The sequence below is a fragment of the Mesoplodon mirus genome, assembly GCF_964341445.2.
Source record: "Mesoplodon mirus genome assembly, contig: HAP1_SCAFFOLD_4138, whole genome shotgun sequence".
Classification (NCBI taxonomy): domain Eukaryota; kingdom Metazoa; phylum Chordata; class Mammalia; order Artiodactyla; family Ziphiidae; genus Mesoplodon; species Mesoplodon mirus.
The window spans coordinates 1-19,105 of NW_028293778.1; the positions used below are offsets into that span (position 1 = coordinate 1).

The following is a 19,105-nucleotide window of genomic DNA, read 5'->3' on the forward strand; positions in this document are numbered from 1 at the left end:
GGGCTCCCCTTGGATATGGTCTTCCAGACTTACCAAAAGGCCATTAAGAGGAAGGTTTACCCCACCTCAGGGAAACCCGAGGCAGTACTTGCAGTCAAGGGCTGGCCATGGCTTCTGAGCTACATCCAGAAAGAATTTCATACTGTACCTGGATCTGCTGAAGCAATTCCTGACTGTCCGAGAGCCAGCATGTACCGCTCCTCAACTGCCTCCATTGTGGATCATCAGTAGGGCTGTCAGATTTACTAAATAAAAATACAGGATACCCAGTTAAACTTGAACTTCACATGAATAATAAGTCATCACTTTTAGTATAAGTAGATCCTATGTACTATTTGGGGCATACTTATCTTCAAAATGTACTCGTTGTTTTTCTGACATTCATATTTAACTAAACAGCCTATATTTTATCTGTCAACCCTACTCAGCAGAAATGATGGAGGCTTATAGAGATCCAGGAGACGCCTCAGCGCCTCCTCAGCTTTTATTTCTACGTCCTGGACAGCGAGCACGAACCTTCCACCCCCAGTCATTGGCCAGAATGGAGGATGTTCTCTGTTTTAGAGCTTTTTCTACATGTCATTGTTATTATCTTCCTTGTTTTAAAGAGATGTTTATTTTTTCCCAAACTTAATAGCTCATCCAAAAGTAGTTCAAAGCTCATTAGACAAGGGAAAAACAACATGGTTCTGAAAAGTGAAGGAAACCGCCTGGTGTTTAGTAAAGAAGTAGTAGGGAGATTGAAAAAGCCAAACTTAATAAGCAAATCTCTCCAAGGGTATTTTCAGAGCTTGATACCCTCCCACACCCTGAAAATATTATTACATCAAGAAGGTAGAAACTGCTAACCAAATGTAAGACTCCCATATGATTCTATCAAACTGAGGATGCTTCTTTACTAAGCAGTGAGCACACTTGCTGCCCCAGGGACCTTGGCAGTTGCAATACAGCGCTCTTCCCTTTGGGATGGAAACAGCAAGTTTTCCTGTGGTCTACACACTGGCCCCAAAAATACTACACTCCCAATACTTGTCAACTTTAAGTAGTTTTCTACATATCTCCATTTTTTCTGTTACTATCTGGACTACATCCTAGACTTGACATTACATCAATTGCATTCAAGAAGCTATTTTTAAAAGTTGGTAGGAAACCTTAAATCTAGAGCTTGCAGTCCCTGGCTTACTTTCATCCAGGTGCATAAGGGTTTTCAAAAGTAGTCAGGTTAACATATATATGGAATTTAAGAAAAAAAATGTCATGAAGAACATAGGGGTAAGACAGGAATAAAGACACAGACCTACTAGAGAATGGACATGAGGATATGGGGAGGGGGAAGGGTAAGCTGTGACCAAGTGAAAGAGCGGCATGGACATATATACACTACCAAACGTAAGGTAGATAGCTAGTGGGAAGCAGCCGCAGAGCACAGGGAGATCAGCTCGGTGCTTTGTGACCGCCTGGTGGGGTGGGATAGGGAGGGTGGGAGGGAGACGCAAAAGGGAGGGGATATGGGAACATATGTATATGTATAGCTGATTAAATTTGTTATAAAGCAAAAAGTAAAAAATTAAAAAAAATAAAAATAAAATGATTTAAAAAAAAAAAAAAGTAGTCAGGTTAGTTACCCCGTATCACAGCCCCACGCTTGTGTCAGACATATAAAAATGGAACATGATATTTAAGGTTTTAGTTGCCAAATCATCGAGCCTCCCAGACAGAGGCAATAGAGCAAAATGATTACAGAGGCATGGATTTTGATTTGCTCCAGTGTCTTGGGCAAGTCACTTGGCCTCTGTATTTATTTGTACTTATCTGCACTTATCTGTCACTTGGGGGTTATAATTGTACCTGGTCCATGGGTACGTTGTACAAAAGATCTGTAGTTACAAGAAACCGACACAGAGTAAGCACTCCACAGACATTGGCTATTAGCTATTGGACATATTTCTCCATGAAACAGATTACTTTATCAGTGGATGACTCGGTGGGAGACAGTGAATCACAGAATCACAGCATGTTGAAAGTGACCTAGTTCACACTCTTGTGTCAGAAAAAGAAAAGTGTGCATGTGTAGAAAATGTCTGAAAGGTTACATAACAAATAGTTCATCATGTTAACTTGGAGGATTAGAATAAATCAGGAAAGGAGGAAAGAAAACCTTGAGTGTCATTCAATTTCTACATCATTTGTGTTTCTACACTGAGACTCTGAATACACTGGAAGTGCAATTTTTTTGAATGTGGCGGGATAAAGGTTTTCAAGTGTTCCTGATACATCCGTATTATTATTTCAGAATTGCTGGCATTTCTTGCCATCTTCGGATCTACACCCATTTGAGTCAGGGGGCCATTCTGGACGGAGGAGATAATAGAGCAGAAGTGAAGTGAGAGAAAAGGAGAGAAAAGATTTTCTCTTTTCTCTTCAAAGAGGAAACGTCTTTGGAATGGGAACAACTCACAACCAAACTTTGGGGAAAGGATGTGACGGAAAACGAGACAAACATCCTACCCCTGTGATGAGAAGGATTCCCTGGGCTGGATGGAGCGAGGTCACAGGTGGCTGGACAAGGAAACCAACTAGGGAGAAACACACACAAGTGCAGAGCAAACACCCCGAGGCCACTCAGCCTGACTCCATGCAAACATGTGTCCAGCAGCCAGCCCTTCACCTGTGGCTCCCCAGCAAGACAGGTACCTCGGGGGTGCCAACTCATTCTGAGTCCATTATGCCTGGCCATTCATAAACGGCTGTCTAACGTGTGAGGAATAAACTCTCAATGTTTATGAGGAAGTTGGGGAAGGAGATTGAAAGGTTACTTAAACGGAAAAAAAAGAAGTTCAGGAAGGCAGGATGGTAGAGAGACAAGAAAAAGACCTTAAAAGATAGAAAGGATTTGCCAAAGAAGAGAAAGAAAAAGAAATGATTCCGAATGGGTTAACCTGCAGCTAGGAAGTTAAGGAAGATTATTGATGTGTGAAGACTATGGAATGAAGTGAATAAAATTTATCAGAAGTTGCTGAGACTATGGTAAGAAGCATGATTATCAAATTATGAATTGGCTGCAATGGCATTCTAGGGGGACACTAGGAAGGGGAAGCAAATGTTCATGAGATGACAGTGGCAGGTGGAAAGTTGTTTCAGGGGAAGATCAGTCTTGCAGAGTGTGTATCAGAGGAGGGCAAGTGTGAGCAAGCAAGGAAATACTAAGTGTATACGGTTCCTTCACTGAGTGCACCCAGCCCCGTGGTCAGCCTTGAGAACAAGCAGGACTTCAGGTACTGGAGCTACCATTTCATTCATCAAGACTTGAGAAGACACCCTTAACTCAGGTCTTCTCTTCAAACGCCATCTTTCCTTCTTGACCTTCATTTGGCCTCTTGCCTTACCCTCAAGCTGTGGACTGAGGCCACAGAGCAAGATGGGTCACTAGTGTCCTCCATCCCCTAGCAACTGTGGTTCACATCAGTGGAGTCCCGAAGGCAATAACCAAGTAACAGACACAAGAGTGTATGAAGAAGAAGAGATTCTGATAAGGCTTTCTGTGACAGTGTGGGCCGAGTCGGCTGTATATGCCTGCTATCACCTGAATGATGAGCAGCCTTAGGGGAGAAGTGCTCAGAAGGCAGAGCCTGGCTCTCTAGAGGCTCTGCGTCCTCACAGCCCACTCCAAGACCTCAGTTGCAGCTTCGGCCCCCAATCTCTCTCCCTCTGCCTACTCACAGTTTTTGAAGTCTTCTTTCCTCCACATTTCTCTTGAGAGGTGGGGGAGGAAGATGAGGTTCAGGCCAGCTCAGACTCCCCTGGGATCCCAGCAGGATGCCTATCATGAACCTCCCACCTTCTAGGAAGCTCCTAAGATCTCCACACTTGGGGGAGGTTTCATTTCATCTGTGCTTCAAATTGCTGGCTGGAGATGGCCTGTTGGAAGCTGGCTAAAAGCAAGTAGGAATCTTCGGGCAGCCTGGCCCTTCTCGACTGTCAGACACCTTCGGGGATATTCTAGGAAACGTTGTTTGTTCTAGAGAAGGGAGGGAAACAATCCAATTGTCCAATAATGCTTGAATGGAAAATAAATGATGCTATACGCATGTGATGAAATAATATCAAACAGTCAAAAATCAAAGACCTACATCTATATGGATTCACGTGGATAAATCCTGAAAACATAATATTGATTGAAAGAAAATAAGATCAAGAACGTTAGATTGTGATAACAGGTAGGTAAGTATTTAAATATTTAAATCAATTCAACATATTGCTTCTATATATAGAGATGCAAGAAAATAAACTTTATCCAAAGAACACATTATTTACGTTTAATATGTTCATTTATCTAGGAGACCCAAAAGAACCCACAGATAAACTAGCAGGAACTAATAAGACGGTTCAACAAGGCAGACACATACAAGATCAATACATTTTAAAAATCAATCAGGCTCCTCTACACTGGCGATAATAAATTAGAAACTGTAAAAGAAAATAAGAAAAAAAGAAGATCTAAAAAGAGTCACAAGAGCCATATAAATTATTTAGAGCTAAGCATACGTAAAAGTAAATATAAGTAACAAACTGAGTACGACCACTTAAACTCTGCCCAACCCAAGGATTAAAAAACGCCTGTTCTTACTTTATGAGAACAGGCCCTCTTCGTAAGTAGCAGATCAGTAAGTGAGAGTGAATCAAAGAAACACAGCATTTGAAAAGTCAGCTAGGCCAAGCCTCTCGATCGCACAGACAGAAGCTGAAGCCCAGACAGGTTGAGTTCCTTGGTAAAGGGCCCAATGTCCTGACTCAAGGACTAGCATTTTTCACTCATTCGTAAGATACAATCAAATTCAGTACCTTGGAAAGAGATGGGAAAAATGAAGAAATCAATTATATAGTTACTCATCTTTAAGTACAGAAATAGCCGTGACAAAATTACAGGTATTGAGGGAAAATTGAAGCGCAGAGTTTAAAATGTCAATAATCCACAGGGAAACTGGAGACCATTTAAAATATTCATATTAAATCTCTATATAAGACATTAAAAGATCTCCAATCAAAATGTTCATTTTATAATAGATATGGTATGATACAATTTATAATAGATGTGGTATGAACCTTTCCCTTTCATGGGAAAGGTCCGGCTGGGAAACAGGAATTGTTCTGGAAAACGGGGCCTGTGCTATTGCAGAGACTGTGCTGTACCTAGGTCAACAGAATGCTCCGATGTCATCATTGAGGTCACAGAATCCTGCTGTGCGCCTGGCAACCTTGGAAACTTAACAGCCCTGGTGAGCACTAGGCAGCACTGCTGGTTCAATAAGTGGTACAAGTTTTTCAGCCATTTAGGAGACTTGACTATTTTTATTTGTATTGAATCATTTCAACGGATTGCCCAAGAGCCAACAAGGGCCAGCCTGTAGGGAAGAGGAGGAGTTGGACATCTCTTGAGGCATCTTCTAAGGGAGACTTCTAGTTGGTACGATGAAACGGCGACAAAAGAGGAAACACCTGGAAAATGAAGAGTCCCAGGAAACTGCCGAGAAGGGAGGAGGTATGTGGGGGGCAACTTGACTGGGGCACATGGGTTTCTGCCAAACTGAACCTTCTCTAGGGAGAGGGGGACTGAGAACGTCTCACCTGTGAAGCAGGGAGCGAGAGACCTTGTCTCACTGATGCTGCCGTATCCATCCGGAGGCTCCCTGTGGTGTGAGACGGCACAGAACGGCCAGATGTCCCCTGGGAAATGGAAGGTCAGCTCCGCTGCTCTGAGGACTCTCTCCTGGGGCTGCCGGGCCTGGAGCTTTGTCGGACTCACAGCAGGCTGCATCCTGCTTGCACAGACCTAGAGGTGCAGCTTTTCTCAGTCCCCGATTTCTCTCTTATTCTCTTGCATCTTTCCCTGGGGTCATGAGGTGGGGGATGTGAAGGAGGCAAGGATGCTGAGAGAGACCCATGAGTTGCTTGGCCTCTTTTACCAAAGTGGAAAGAGAAGCCCCATGAGTTGAAGACCCTGTTGAAAAATATGTTGACAAGTGGAATACAGTTCAAAAGAAGATTGTTTGTCTAGGGATGGTGTCATATTGAAAGCAAGGAGGTTTTATTCCTTCAACAGGAACAATTTCCCAAAGGAGACCAAGGGAAGGGAAGGGCTTTCCAGAGACTGAGACCGCGTGGGCAAGGGTGAGAAATGTCCTCAAGGTCCTGCGGGGAGCTCTGACAGCCACGGGCCACGTGACGCCTGCGTGCATTAAATGTAGGCGAGTAGCTTGCCCTGGGAGAGGGGTGGTCACCCCAAAGCTCCAGCTAGAGGCCTCTGCCCCAGATTAGAGCCCAGTAGCTCCTACCAGACCCAGGGCCCAGGAGACTGTAGGATGGGCCCTGGGAATGGAGCTCTAGACAGCAGGCAGATTTTCAGGCAGTGGCTGGGAGAGGCTGGGGAAGGCAATGACAGACTGGGGAAGGCAATGACTGCCCCTCACCATTCAGAATATTTCTCTCTATGTTCCTGTGTGTGTGTGTCTGAGTGTGTGTGTGTGTGTGTGTGTGTGTGTGTGTTGTAGTGCAGAGAAGAGCAGGATGAATGGGGGTAGAGTGCTTATCAGATATAAGTCTGCGTGGTAAAGTTCTTGTCACCCTGCCTGGACCTGGGTGACACTCGGTGTATGTAAGAGTGTATACAGAACTCTTGTTAGGGGTGTTTTATGAGACAGTAACTCATACACCCATGTACACTCTGATACAGCAAAAATATCACACACCCCACATAGAACTTCCGTATTAAACCACACACAGCACACGGAGGTATATACACGCATCCCTCCTGTACTACGTTCTCATACAACCCACCTGTATCACAATCCTCTCCTCCAACACCAAACGCTGGAGATGAGATATGTATATAGACACACACACTATATATATAGGACACACACACACACACACGCTATATATCTCCTCAACTCTCGCACACACACACCTAACTTCAGCCATCTCTAAATACCTCTAAAAGAACCAGTCACGTGTCATACACACCACACTTGTAACACATTCTTGAGTAATGCCAGACCCGCTTTGTACAAACCACAGTAAACCACAGTCTCACTAACCCATGTCAGGGTTGCCAGATAAAATATGGGCTATCCAGTTCAATTTGAATTCCAGATAAACAACAAGTAAGTTTTCAGTATCAGTATGTCCGAAATATTGTATGGGCCATACTTACACTAAAAATAAGTAAGACCAAATACTGCATGGGAATACTTACACTAAAAAATTATTCTGGGTTTATCTGAAACTGAAATTTAACTGGGTGCCCTGTATTTTTCTTCGCTTAGTCTGGCAACCCTTATATACTTACCACCAGCTCAGGTATTATATATTTATTGTATTTTTGTTTAGTGTGTGTCTTCCCCTACTAGAATGTGCAGCGTTACCAGAGACTACAACAATGCAAGAGTGCCGGATACACAGGAGTAGCTGCTTACTGAATCTTGGTGAATGAATGAATGAACACACACCATAAATACAAGCCACACCATGTAATGAGGAAAAGTTACATGTCCCAGAATTCCTGACTTGTGAACAGAAACCATGCACACAAAGGCCACAGACACAGATAAGACACATCTCCACCGTGCTCCCCATGCCAACCCCACACTTACCACAGACTTAACTGATACACATCACTCACTCTTCCCACATACTCACAGTCACCACCCAGGCCTACATTACCAACAAGACAGTGACAGAGTAAGTACTGATTTGAATTAAATACTGGAGTATCCACTGGGAACCACACTCTCAACTGTGTGTATTCACTGCACCTGACACGTGCCAGACACTCGGTAAGTATTTGTGGACAGAGGACTGATGAACCCACCCTGAGCCTTTCATTCCTCCCTCAGGAATCTCGAAGTCACAAGAGGATCCCCCTCAGCTTGGATCCACTGTGGTGGCCAAAGGCTGCAGCCCAGAGGCAGTGGAGGTCTCCTCTGCCTCTACATACTTCTCCTGTGCTTCTTCTCCGCGCAAGCTCATCTACGCTGGTAAGGGCGCGGGGCTCCTCAGGTGAGGGGGTGCTTGGCTGTGAGGCAGGAGGCACACAGATCCCAGGGAGGCTGAGAGGAAACCCAGGGTCATCAGAGGTGATGAGGGCTCTCTGGAGGAGCCTGGGCAGGATGGCTGAGCTGTTACGAGGGCGTGGATCCCAGCTGAGTCTGGGGCGGGGGTGTGTGGATCCTGGTACTACCACGGTGGCGAAGTCAAGGAGCAGGGGCCGGAAAGGTCTGGGCTTGAGGTGGAGGGAAGAGGGACCAGATTAAGCATCTTCAGAGGAAAATGTAGGGTTTGTCTTTGCCTTTGCTTCCAGAGAAGGACAGAGTTCTACATCATAGATCTCCAGCCTGAGAGCAGGACCATCCAGCTCAGGTCCACACAGCTCACACATACATCCGCCCTCCAGGCACAGCCCTTCTCAGTGCACACAGAAACCCCAAGCACCACAGCCCCATTCCACAAGTAATGCACCACCGATATTCCCAAAATCACACTCCTCGTCGTACACGCATCCACCCGCGTCGCTCACATACCACAGCCCTCACCACCATACTCCACACCCCTGTACACAGACACCGCTCCAGTATCCCCCCACACGCACATGAAAAGCCCACAGATGACACCAGATACACCGCTCCGTCCTACGGCCAACAGACACCAAGCTCACGACATAGCTACCTCATGCAAATGTCCCTCTCTCGTCTACCACACCTGCTCCCTCAGCTTCTGGCACGGCCCATGCATGTTATTATGGTTTTAATTTCCTTTTTCAGGAATCCGGAGATCACATCGAGACACTGCCCAGCCTAAAGCACCCCTAGCCCAGGTTCAGGAAAAAGGGGAGACTGCTCCCCCATCACACTGTGTCTCCTCCTCACCCTCTTCACCCTGTAAGCACTATCTGCACCCAGACAAAGAGGAAAGGGGCATGAAAATATACTACATGCAGGTACAAGTGAACAAGGGTGTAGCTGTCTCCTGGAAGACAAAGAAACCCTTGGAGTTGCCTGAAAACCAGCTGACGATAGAAGAAGTGACCCTTCCTGAGGATGCGTGCACAGTAGGCACTTACCCCTCTGATGTGTTCACCGAAAGCCTCCTGTCTGACAGTGAGCCCACTGGGGAGGAGAAAGAGTATGAGGAAAGGGCAGAGCCAGGCAGCCCATCAGGGTCACCTGCAGTCCAGGAGACACCCAGGGCCAAGACACCGGCCTGGATGGTGACCATGGAGACCGGCTTCAGGTGCATGGCCTGCTGCCGGGTCTTCCACACCGTGGAGATCCTCCAGCAGCACGTGAAGGGCGGCGTCCTGGAGGGCTTCAGCTGCCGTGTCTTTCATCTCAACATGGCCCAGTGGATGGGCAATGTGGAATCTGAGAGCACCCCTGAGGAGGAGGGCAGTGTGGAACCCAAGACCACCTCTGAGGACGAGGAGGACGAGGAGGACGAGGAGGACGAGGAGGACGAGGAGGACGAGGAGGACAAGGAGGACGGGGAGGACGAGGAAGAGAAGCTAGAAGGCCCCAGCCCGAAGAGACCCCGCAGGCAGGGTCTTTTCTCTCTTTTGAGTTCCACACAGCAACTGAGATTCATGGGACAGAAGATCCTGGAGACGGTGTGGCCTTGGAAGAGGTAAGGCTTGAGGCTGGCACTCTTCTGAGCCTATGTCACGAGGGCCCAGAGGAGTCTAAGGGAAGGGGCCGCACACATGTGCTGGTTTACCTAATGGCTCTGCAGTTGCATCAACTTGGGACACACCCAGCACTTCCAAAGGAATTGAGCTCTGTTGACTTCAAGAAGAAGGTGGAGCCTTTTCCTAGGAGTTTTCTCAGGGTCTGCACGATGGACCTCAACCCTTAGAGGACATACTGCCAGCAGCTCCTTGACAGCAGAGAGAGCCAGGAGTGGTCTGAAGAGAGGACAGGGGCCCTTGCAGGACCGGAACTTTGAGGTCTGAGAGCCTTTGGCCTGAGCTGAAATCTCACCTGGACCACTGTACCTAGCCTTCTGTGACAAAGGGGAATATGAAAGAGAGTCACATGGAAATGAGGTCCCCCGAGATATGGAAATGTTCCAGAACCTTCGTTGCGTGGTAGTTGATCTGGAGCCAAGCTCACTGTGGTGTGTGTGGCTCTGAGCATTAAGGCAACGCTGGAGGGTAACCCTGACCAGCAGAGCTTGGAGTGCTGCTTGTCTCTTCCTGTTCTACCTCATTTGTTTTATCCCTTCCAGGGAGAAGAAAGGACCCTCGGGATACTAGCAGACAGAATGCCATGGTCTGAAGGAGGATGAAGGGACCGGCACTCAGTCTAACATCATATGACAATAGGAACATCATATGCAATAAAGGGCATTTTCCAAACCTTTCCTGGATGTTTGAGTTAATTACATTTTTCTATCTATGCATCTATCTATCAGTCATCTACAACTGTATCTTTCAAGGTTTGTGAACAAGCTTTCACATAAGCGCTAGAGACGTCCGCCAGCATTTTCCAAAGGAGGCCTGCAAATTGCTGGGGACTTCTCACAAATAGGGAATGGCCACAACCCCTGCCACACAGACTATGTGCGTGGCCCTCCTGACTTACTCCCACTCTCTCTCTGAATTTCCCGAGGTCTGAGATGAGGGTGCTGGCTGGAGGCAATGATCACGTGCAGGCTGAATCTTCTCCAGATTCTGATTCTCTTCCTGGGCCTATCGTCCTCAAGCACAGTCTCCATGTCCCTGGCCACACTGATCTCTCTCCTTCAGTCCTTCCCTCCCTCCCTCTCCTGCCTCCCAGTACAGAGAATACATTTTTACATTTGAGACGACATTTATTTTTTGTGCACAGAATTCTCACCTGTTCTACTGTGGCCTCTGTTTTGAACATTCCAAAGCTGAGAATTTTCTTTTTTTCTCCCTCATTTCTGCTGAGTCTTTACCTTCCTAATGCAGTGAACTCAGAGTGCCTAGCTGACTGGAGGGGGAAAAAAAATCCAGGGAGCAAAGAGAAATAATAAAAGAATATATCAGTTAATTTTTCATAGTGTTATCCAACTATATATTTTTAAAATTTTGGAAGAATATTAGGAATATTCTCTTTATAAAAAATTGAATTATTGGGCTTCCCTGGTGGCACAGTGGTTTAGAATATGCCTGCAAATGCAGGGGACATGGGTTCGAGCCCTGGTCTGGGAAGATCCCACGTGCCACGGAGTAACTAAGCCCGCGTGCCACAACTACTGAGCCTGCGCTCTAGAACCCGTGTGCCACATCTACCGAGCCCACGTGCCACAACTACGGAAGCCTGCGTGCCTAGAGCCCGTGCTCCGCAACAAGAGAAGCCACTGCAATGAGAAGCCCGTGCACCACAGCCAAGAGGAGCCCCCGCTCACTGCAACTAGAGAACGCCCGCTAGCAGCAACAAAGACCCAATGCAGCCCCAAAGAAATTAATTAATTTTAAAAAATTGAATTAGTTTCAAGGGGACAATGTATAAAAGTACAATAAAAGCCCCCCTTCATTACCCCCCAACACCACTCTCCAGCTGGAATAGATATGCTGTGATACCATTTATAGTCGTACTACTACTACTACTCCCACCACAGCCGAAATCCTCTGAGCCCGGTGCAGCAGCTTCCTTTCACAATGCTAGGACCCGCCACAAGACAGATGATAATCCCTTTGGACCTTTCAAGGAGCGGCACCAAGGGAACAGTACCTGGGAAATGCCACTGACAGCTCAGAATATCCATGGCATTTCTAGAGCCTAGGCACTGCTCTCGCTCTGGGAATGAAGGGCCAAAAAGCACATCGGAGAATGTTCATAGTTGTAAACAAGCTCCACCTCTGAAACACAATCTACATAGAACCACATATACAAGCCTGCACAATGGATGAAGCCAAGGTCTCCTCCATGATTGCCCTTCTGACAACCTTATTGTCTCCTCAACCATAAAAGGTGAACTTCAAACTCACGACCTTGCCTTGTCACCAGAAACATCCAAGCTTGGATCACTCTTTCTAAGACCAGATACTTGCTCTCTGAACTATTAGAGACTTGTCACATACACAGAAGTAGAACAGGATTATTTCTATCTACCCGGGGACCTGGAGTCTTTCACACTGCTCCTGTTAAAACTCTCAGAACACCAAAACTTTACCTACAAAGGGTTCAAGCTATGACACTCCCAATTTTCACAAACCTCCTCATCTCTTGGGAGTCACATGCAGCCAATTCCAGGAATTGGAAACATGGTTGTGAGGATGAAACTGACTTTGGGGCTCCCCTTGGATATGGTCTTCCAGACTTACCAAAAGGCCATTAAGAGGAAGGTTTACCCCACCTCAGGGAAACCCGAGGCAGTACTTGCAGTCAAGGGCTGGCCATGGCTTCTGAGCTACATCCAGAAAGAATTTCATACTGTACCTGGATCTGCTGAAGCAATTCCTGACTGTCCGAGAGCCAGCATGTACCGCTCCTCAACTGCCTCCATTGTGGATCATCAGTAGGGCTGTCAGATTTACTAAATAAAAATACAGGATACCCAGTTAAACTTGAACTTCACATGAATAATAAGTCATCACTTTTAGTATAAGTAGATCCTATGTACTATTTGGGGCATACTTATCTTCAAAATGTACTCGTTGTTTTTCTGACATTCATATTTAACTAAACAGCCTATATTTTATCTGTCAACCCTACTCAGCAGAAATGATGGAGGCTTATAGAGATCCAGGAGACGCCTCAGCGCCTCCTCAGCTTTTATTTCTACGTCCTGGACAGCGAGCACGAACCTTCCACCCCCAGTCATTGGCCAGAATGGAGGATGTTCTCTGTTTTAGAGCTTTTTCTACATGTCATTGTTATTATCTTCCTTGTTTTAAAGAGATGTTTATTTTTTCCCAAACTTAATAGCTCATCCAAAAGTAGTTCAAAGCTCATTAGACAAGGGAAAAACAACATGGTTCTGAAAAGTGAAGGAAACCGCCTGGTGTTTAGTAAAGAAGTAGTAGGGAGATTGAAAAAGCCAAACTTAATAAGCAAATCTCTCCAAGGGTATTTTCAGAGCTTGATACCCTCCCACACCCTGAAAATATTATTACATCAAGAAGGTAGAAACTGCTAACCAAATGTAAGACTCCCATATGATTCTATCAAACTGAGGATGCTTCTTTACTAAGCAGTGAGCACACTTGCTGCCCCAGGGACCTTGGCAGTTGCAATACAGCGCTCTTCCCTTTGGGATGGAAACAGCAAGTTTTCCTGTGGTCTACACACTGGCCCCAAAAATACTACACTCCCAATACTTGTCAACTTTAAGTAGTTTTCTACATATCTCCATTTTTTCTGTTACTATCTGGACTACATCCTAGACTTGACATTACATCAATTGCATTCAAGAAGCTATTTTTAAAAGTTGGTAGGAAACCTTAAATCTAGAGCTTGCAGTCCCTGGCTTACTTTCATCCAGGTGCATAAGGGTTTTCAAAAGTAGTCAGGTTAACATATATATGGAATTTAAGAAAAAAAATGTCATGAAGAACATAGGGGTAAGACAGGAATAAAGACACAGACCTACTAGAGAATGGACATGAGGATATGGGGAGGGGGAAGGGTAAGCTGTGACCAAGTGAAAGAGCGGCATGGACATATATACACTACCAAACGTAAGGTAGATAGCTAGTGGGAAGCAGCCGCAGAGCACAGGGAGATCAGCTCGGTGCTTTGTGACCGCCTGGTGGGGTGGGATAGGGAGGGTGGGAGGGAGACGCAAAAGGGAGGGGATATGGGAACATATGTATATGTATAGCTGATTAAATTTGTTATAAAGCAAAAAGTAAAAAATTAAAAAAAATAAAAATAAAATGATTTAAAAAAAAAAAAAAGTAGTCAGGTTAGTTACCCCGTATCACAGCCCCACGCTTGTGTCAGACATATAAAAATGGAACATGATATTTAAGGTTTTAGTTGCCAAATCATCGAGCCTCCCAGACAGAGGCAATAGAGCAAAATGATTACAGAGGCATGGATTTTGATTTGCTCCAGTGTCTTGGGCAAGTCACTTGGCCTCTGTATTTATTTGTACTTATCTGCACTTATCTGTCACTTGGGGGTTATAATTGTACCTGGTCCATGGGTACGTTGTACAAAAGATCTGTAGTTACAAGAAACCGACACAGAGTAAGCACTCCACAGACATTGGCTATTAGCTATTGGACATATTTCTCCATGAAACAGATTACTTTATCAGTGGATGACTCGGTGGGAGACAGTGAATCACAGAATCACAGCATGTTGAAAGTGACCTAGTTCACACTCTTGTGTCAGAAAAAGAAAAGTGTGCATGTGTAGAAAATGTCTGAAAGGTTACATAACAAATAGTTCATCATGTTAACTTGGAGGATTAGAATAAATCAGGAAAGGAGGAAAGAAAACCTTGAGTGTCATTCAATTTCTACATCATTTGTGTTTCTACACTGAGACTCTGAATACACTGGAAGTGCAATTTTTTTGAATGTGGCGGGATAAAGGTTTTCAAGTGTTCCTGATACATCCGTATTATTATTTCAGAATTGCTGGCATTTCTTGCCATCTTCGGATCTACACCCATTTGAGTCAGGGGGCCATTCTGGACGGAGGAGATAATAGAGCAGAAGTGAAGTGAGAGAAAAGGAGAGAAAAGATTTTCTCTTTTCTCTTCAAAGAGGAAACGTCTTTGGAATGGGAACAACTCACAACCAAACTTTGGGGAAAGGATGTGACGGAAAACGAGACAAACATCCTACCCCTGTGATGAGAAGGATTCCCTGGGCTGGATGGAGCGAGGTCACAGGTGGCTGGACAAGGAAACCAACTAGGGAGAAACACACACAAGTGCAGAGCAAACACCCCGAGGCCACTCAGCCTGACTCCATGCAAACATGTGTCCAGCAGCCAGCCCTTCACCTGTGGCTCCCCAGCAAGACAGGTACCTCGGGGGTGCCAACTCATTCTGAGTCCATTATGCCTGGCCATTCATAAACGGCTGTCTAACGTGTGAGGAATAAACTCTCAATGTTTATGAGGAAGTTGGGGAAGGAGATTGAAAGGTTACTTAAACGGAAAAAAAAGAAGTTCAGGAAGGCAGGATGGTAGAGAGACAAGAAAAAGACCTTAAAAGATAGAAAGGATTTGCCAAAGAAGAGAAAGAAAAAGAAATGATTCCGAATGGGTTAACCTGCAGCTAGGAAGTTAAGGAAGATTATTGATGTGTGAAGACTATGGAATGAAGTGAATAAAATTTATCAGAAGTTGCTGAGACTATGGTAAGAAGCATGATTATCAAATTATGAATTGGCTGCAATGGCATTCTAGGGGGACACTAGGAAGGGGAAGCAAATGTTCATGAGATGACAGTGGCAGGTGGAAAGTTGTTTCAGGGGAAGATCAGTCTTGCAGAGTGTGTATCAGAGGAGGGCAAGTGTGAGCAAGCAAGGAAATACTAAGTGTATACGGTTCCTTCACTGAGTGCACCCAGCCCCGTGGTCAGCCTTGAGAACAAGCAGGACTTCAGGTACTGGAGCTACCATTTCATTCATCAAGACTTGAGAAGACACCCTTAACTCAGGTCTTCTCTTCAAACGCCATCTTTCCTTCTTGACCTTCATTTGGCCTCTTGCCTTACCCTCAAGCTGTGGACTGAGGCCACAGAGCAAGATGGGTCACTAGTGTCCTCCATCCCCTAGCAACTGTGGTTCACATCAGTGGAGTCCCGAAGGCAATAACCAAGTAACAGACACAAGAGTGTATGAAGAAGAAGAGATTCTGATAAGGCTTTCTGTGACAGTGTGGGCCGAGTCGGCTGTATATGCCTGCTATCACCTGAATGATGAGCAGCCTTAGGGGAGAAGTGCTCAGAAGGCAGAGCCTGGCTCTCTAGAGGCTCTGCGTCCTCACAGCCCACTCCAAGACCTCAGTTGCAGCTTCGGCCCCCAATCTCTCTCCCTCTGCCTACTCACAGTTTTTGAAGTCTTCTTTCCTCCACATTTCTCTTGAGAGGTGGGGGAGGAAGATGAGGTTCAGGCCAGCTCAGACTCCCCTGGGATCCCAGCAGGATGCCTATCATGAACCTCCCACCTTCTAGGAAGCTCCTAAGATCTCCACACTTGGGGGAGGTTTCATTTCATCTGTGCTTCAAATTGCTGGCTGGAGATGGCCTGTTGGAAGCTGGCTAAAAGCAAGTAGGAATCTTCGGGCAGCCTGGCCCTTCTCGACTGTCAGACACCTTCGGGGATATTCTAGGAAACGTTGTTTGTTCTAGAGAAGGGAGGGAAACAATCCAATTGTCCAATAATGCTTGAATGGAAAATAAATGATGCTATACGCATGTGATGAAATAATATCAAACAGTCAAAAATCAAAGACCTACATCTATATGGATTCACGTGGATAAATCCTGAAAACATAATATTGATTGAAAGAAAATAAGATCAAGAACGTTAGATTGTGATAACAGGTAGGTAAGTATTTAAATATTTAAATCAATTCAACATATTGCTTCTATATATAGAGATGCAAGAAAATAAACTTTATCCAAAGAACACATTATTTACGTTTAATATGTTCATTTATCTAGGAGACCCAAAAGAACCCACAGATAAACTAGCAGGAACTAATAAGACGGTTCAACAAGGCAGACACATACAAGATCAATACATTTTAAAAATCAATCAGGCTCCTCTACACTGGCGATAATAAATTAGAAACTGTAAAAGAAAATAAGAAAAAAAGAAGATCTAAAAAGAGTCACAAGAGCCATATAAATTATTTAGAGCTAAGCATACGTAAAAGTAAATATAAGTAACAAACTGAGTACGACCACTTAAACTCTGCCCAACCCAAGGATTAAAAAACGCCTGTTCTTACTTTATGAGAACAGGCCCTCTTCGTAAGTAGCAGATCAGTAAGTGAGAGTGAATCAAAGAAACACAGCATTTGAAAAGTCAGCTAGGCCAAGCCTCTCGATCGCACAGACAGAAGCTGAAGCCCAGACAGGTTGAGTTCCTTGGTAAAGGGCCCAATGTCCTGACTCAAGGACTAGCATTTTTCACTCATTCGTAAGATACAATCAAATTCAGTACCTTGGAAAGAGATGGGAAAAATGAAGAAATCAATTATATAGTTACTCATCTTTAAGTACAGAAATAGCCGTGACAAAATTACAGGTATTGAGGGAAAATTGAAGCGCAGAGTTTAAAATGTCAATAATCCACAGGGAAACTGGAGACCATTTAAAATATTCATATTAAATCTCTATATAAGACATTAAAAGATCTCCAATCAAAATGTTCATTTTATAATAGATATGGTATGATACAATTTATAATAGATGTGGTATGAACCTTTCCCTTTCATGGGAAAGGTCCGGCTGGGAAACAGGAATTGTTCTGGAAAACGGGGCCTGTGCTATTGCAGAGACTGTGCTGTACCTAGGTCAACAGAATGCTCCGATGTCATCATTGAGGTCACAGAATCCTGCTGTGCGCCTGGCAACCTTGGAAACTTAACAGCCCTGGTGAGCACTAGGCAGCACTGCTGGTTCAATAAGTGGTACAAGTTTTTCAGCCATTTAGGAGACTTGACTATTTTTATTTGTATTGAATCATTTCAACGGATTGCCCAAGAGCCAACAAGGGCCAGCCTGTAGGGAAGAGGAGGAGTTGGACATCTCTTGAGGCATCTTCTAAGGGAGACTTCTAGTTGGTACGATGAAACGGCGACAAAAGAGGAAACACCTGGAAAATGAAGAGTCCCAGGAAACTGCCGAGAAGGGAGGAGGTATGTGGGGGGCAACTTGACTGGGGCACATGGGTTTCTGCCAAACTGAACCTTCTCTAGGGAGAGGGGGACTGAGAACGTCTCACCTGTGAAGCAGGGAGCGAGAGACCTTGTCTCACTGATGCTGCCGTATCCATCCGGAGGCTCCCTGTGGTGTGAGACGGCACAGAACGGCCAGATGTCCCCTGGGAAATGGAAGGTCAGCTCCGCTGCTCTGAGGACTCTCTCCTGGGGCTGCCGGGCCTGGAGCTTTGTCGGACTCACAGCAGGCTGCATCCTGCTTGCACAGACCTAGAGGTGCAGCTTTTCTCAGTCCCCGATTTCTCTCTTATTCTCTTGCATCTTTCCCTGGGGTCATGAGGTGGGGGATGTGAAGGAGGCAAGGATGCTGAGAGAGACCCATGAGTTGCTTGGCCTCTTTTACCAAAGTGGAAAGAGAAGCCCCATGAGTTGAAGACCCTGTTGAAAAATATGTTGACAAGTGGAATACAGTTCAAAAGAAGATTGTTTGTCTAGGGATGGTGTCATATTGAAAGCAAGGAGGTTTTATTCCTTCAACAGGAACAATTTCCCAAAGGAGACCAAGGGAAGGGAAGGGCTTTCCAGAGACTGAGACCGCGTGGGCAAGGGTGAGAAATGTCCTCAAGGTCCTGCGGGGAGCTCTGACAGCCACGGGCCACGTGACGCCTGCGTGCATTAAATGTAGGCGAGTAGCTTGCCCTGGGAGAGGGGTGGTCACCCCAAAGCTCCAGCTAGAGGCCTCTGCCCCAGATTAGAGCCCAGTAGCTCCTACCAGACCCAGGGCCCAGGAGACTGTAGGATGGGCCCTGGGAATGGAGCTCTAGACAGCAGGCAGATTTTCAGGCAGTGGCTGGGAGAGGCTGGGGAAGGCAATGACAGACTGGGGAAGGCAATGACTGCCCCTCACCATTCAGAATATTTCTCTCTATGTTCCTGTGTGTGTGTGTCTGAGTGTGTGTGTGTGTGTGTGTGTGTGTGTGTGTTGTAGTGCAGAGAAGAGCAGGATGAATGGGGGTAGAGTGCTTATCAGATATAAGTCTGCGTGGTAAAGTTCTTGTCACCCTGCCTGGACCTGGGTGACACTCGGTGTATGTAAGAGTGTATACAGAACTCTTGTTAGGGGTGTTTTATGAGACAGTAACTCATACACCCATGTACACTCTGATACAGCAAAAATATCACACACCCCACATAGAACTTCCGTATTAAACCACACACAGCACACGGAGGTATATACA

The 19,105-nt window shown here is 45.5% G+C and overlaps 1 long non-coding RNA gene across 3 annotated transcripts; it reads right to left on the minus strand.

The window, feature by feature from the left end:
* Positions 1–45: 45 nt before the first annotated feature.
* On the minus strand, positions 46–18,596 carry LOC309798012. 3 transcript variants are annotated; one of them, XR_016039678.1, is made up of 7 exons: positions 17,933–18,596; positions 16,028–16,325; positions 12,456–12,552; positions 10,887–11,003; positions 5,626–5,998; positions 3,721–4,018; positions 46–245 (listed from the first exon to the last, which is right to left on the minus strand). It is a non-coding gene; the product is annotated as an uncharacterized lncRNA (long non-coding RNA). The 3 variants fall into 3 exon arrangements; XR_016039677.1 differs by lacking the exon at positions 5,626–5,998; XR_016039679.1 differs by lacking the exons at positions 46–245; positions 3,721–4,018 and adding an exon at positions 5,220–5,496.
* Between the last annotated feature and the right edge of the window lie 509 nt (positions 18,597–19,105).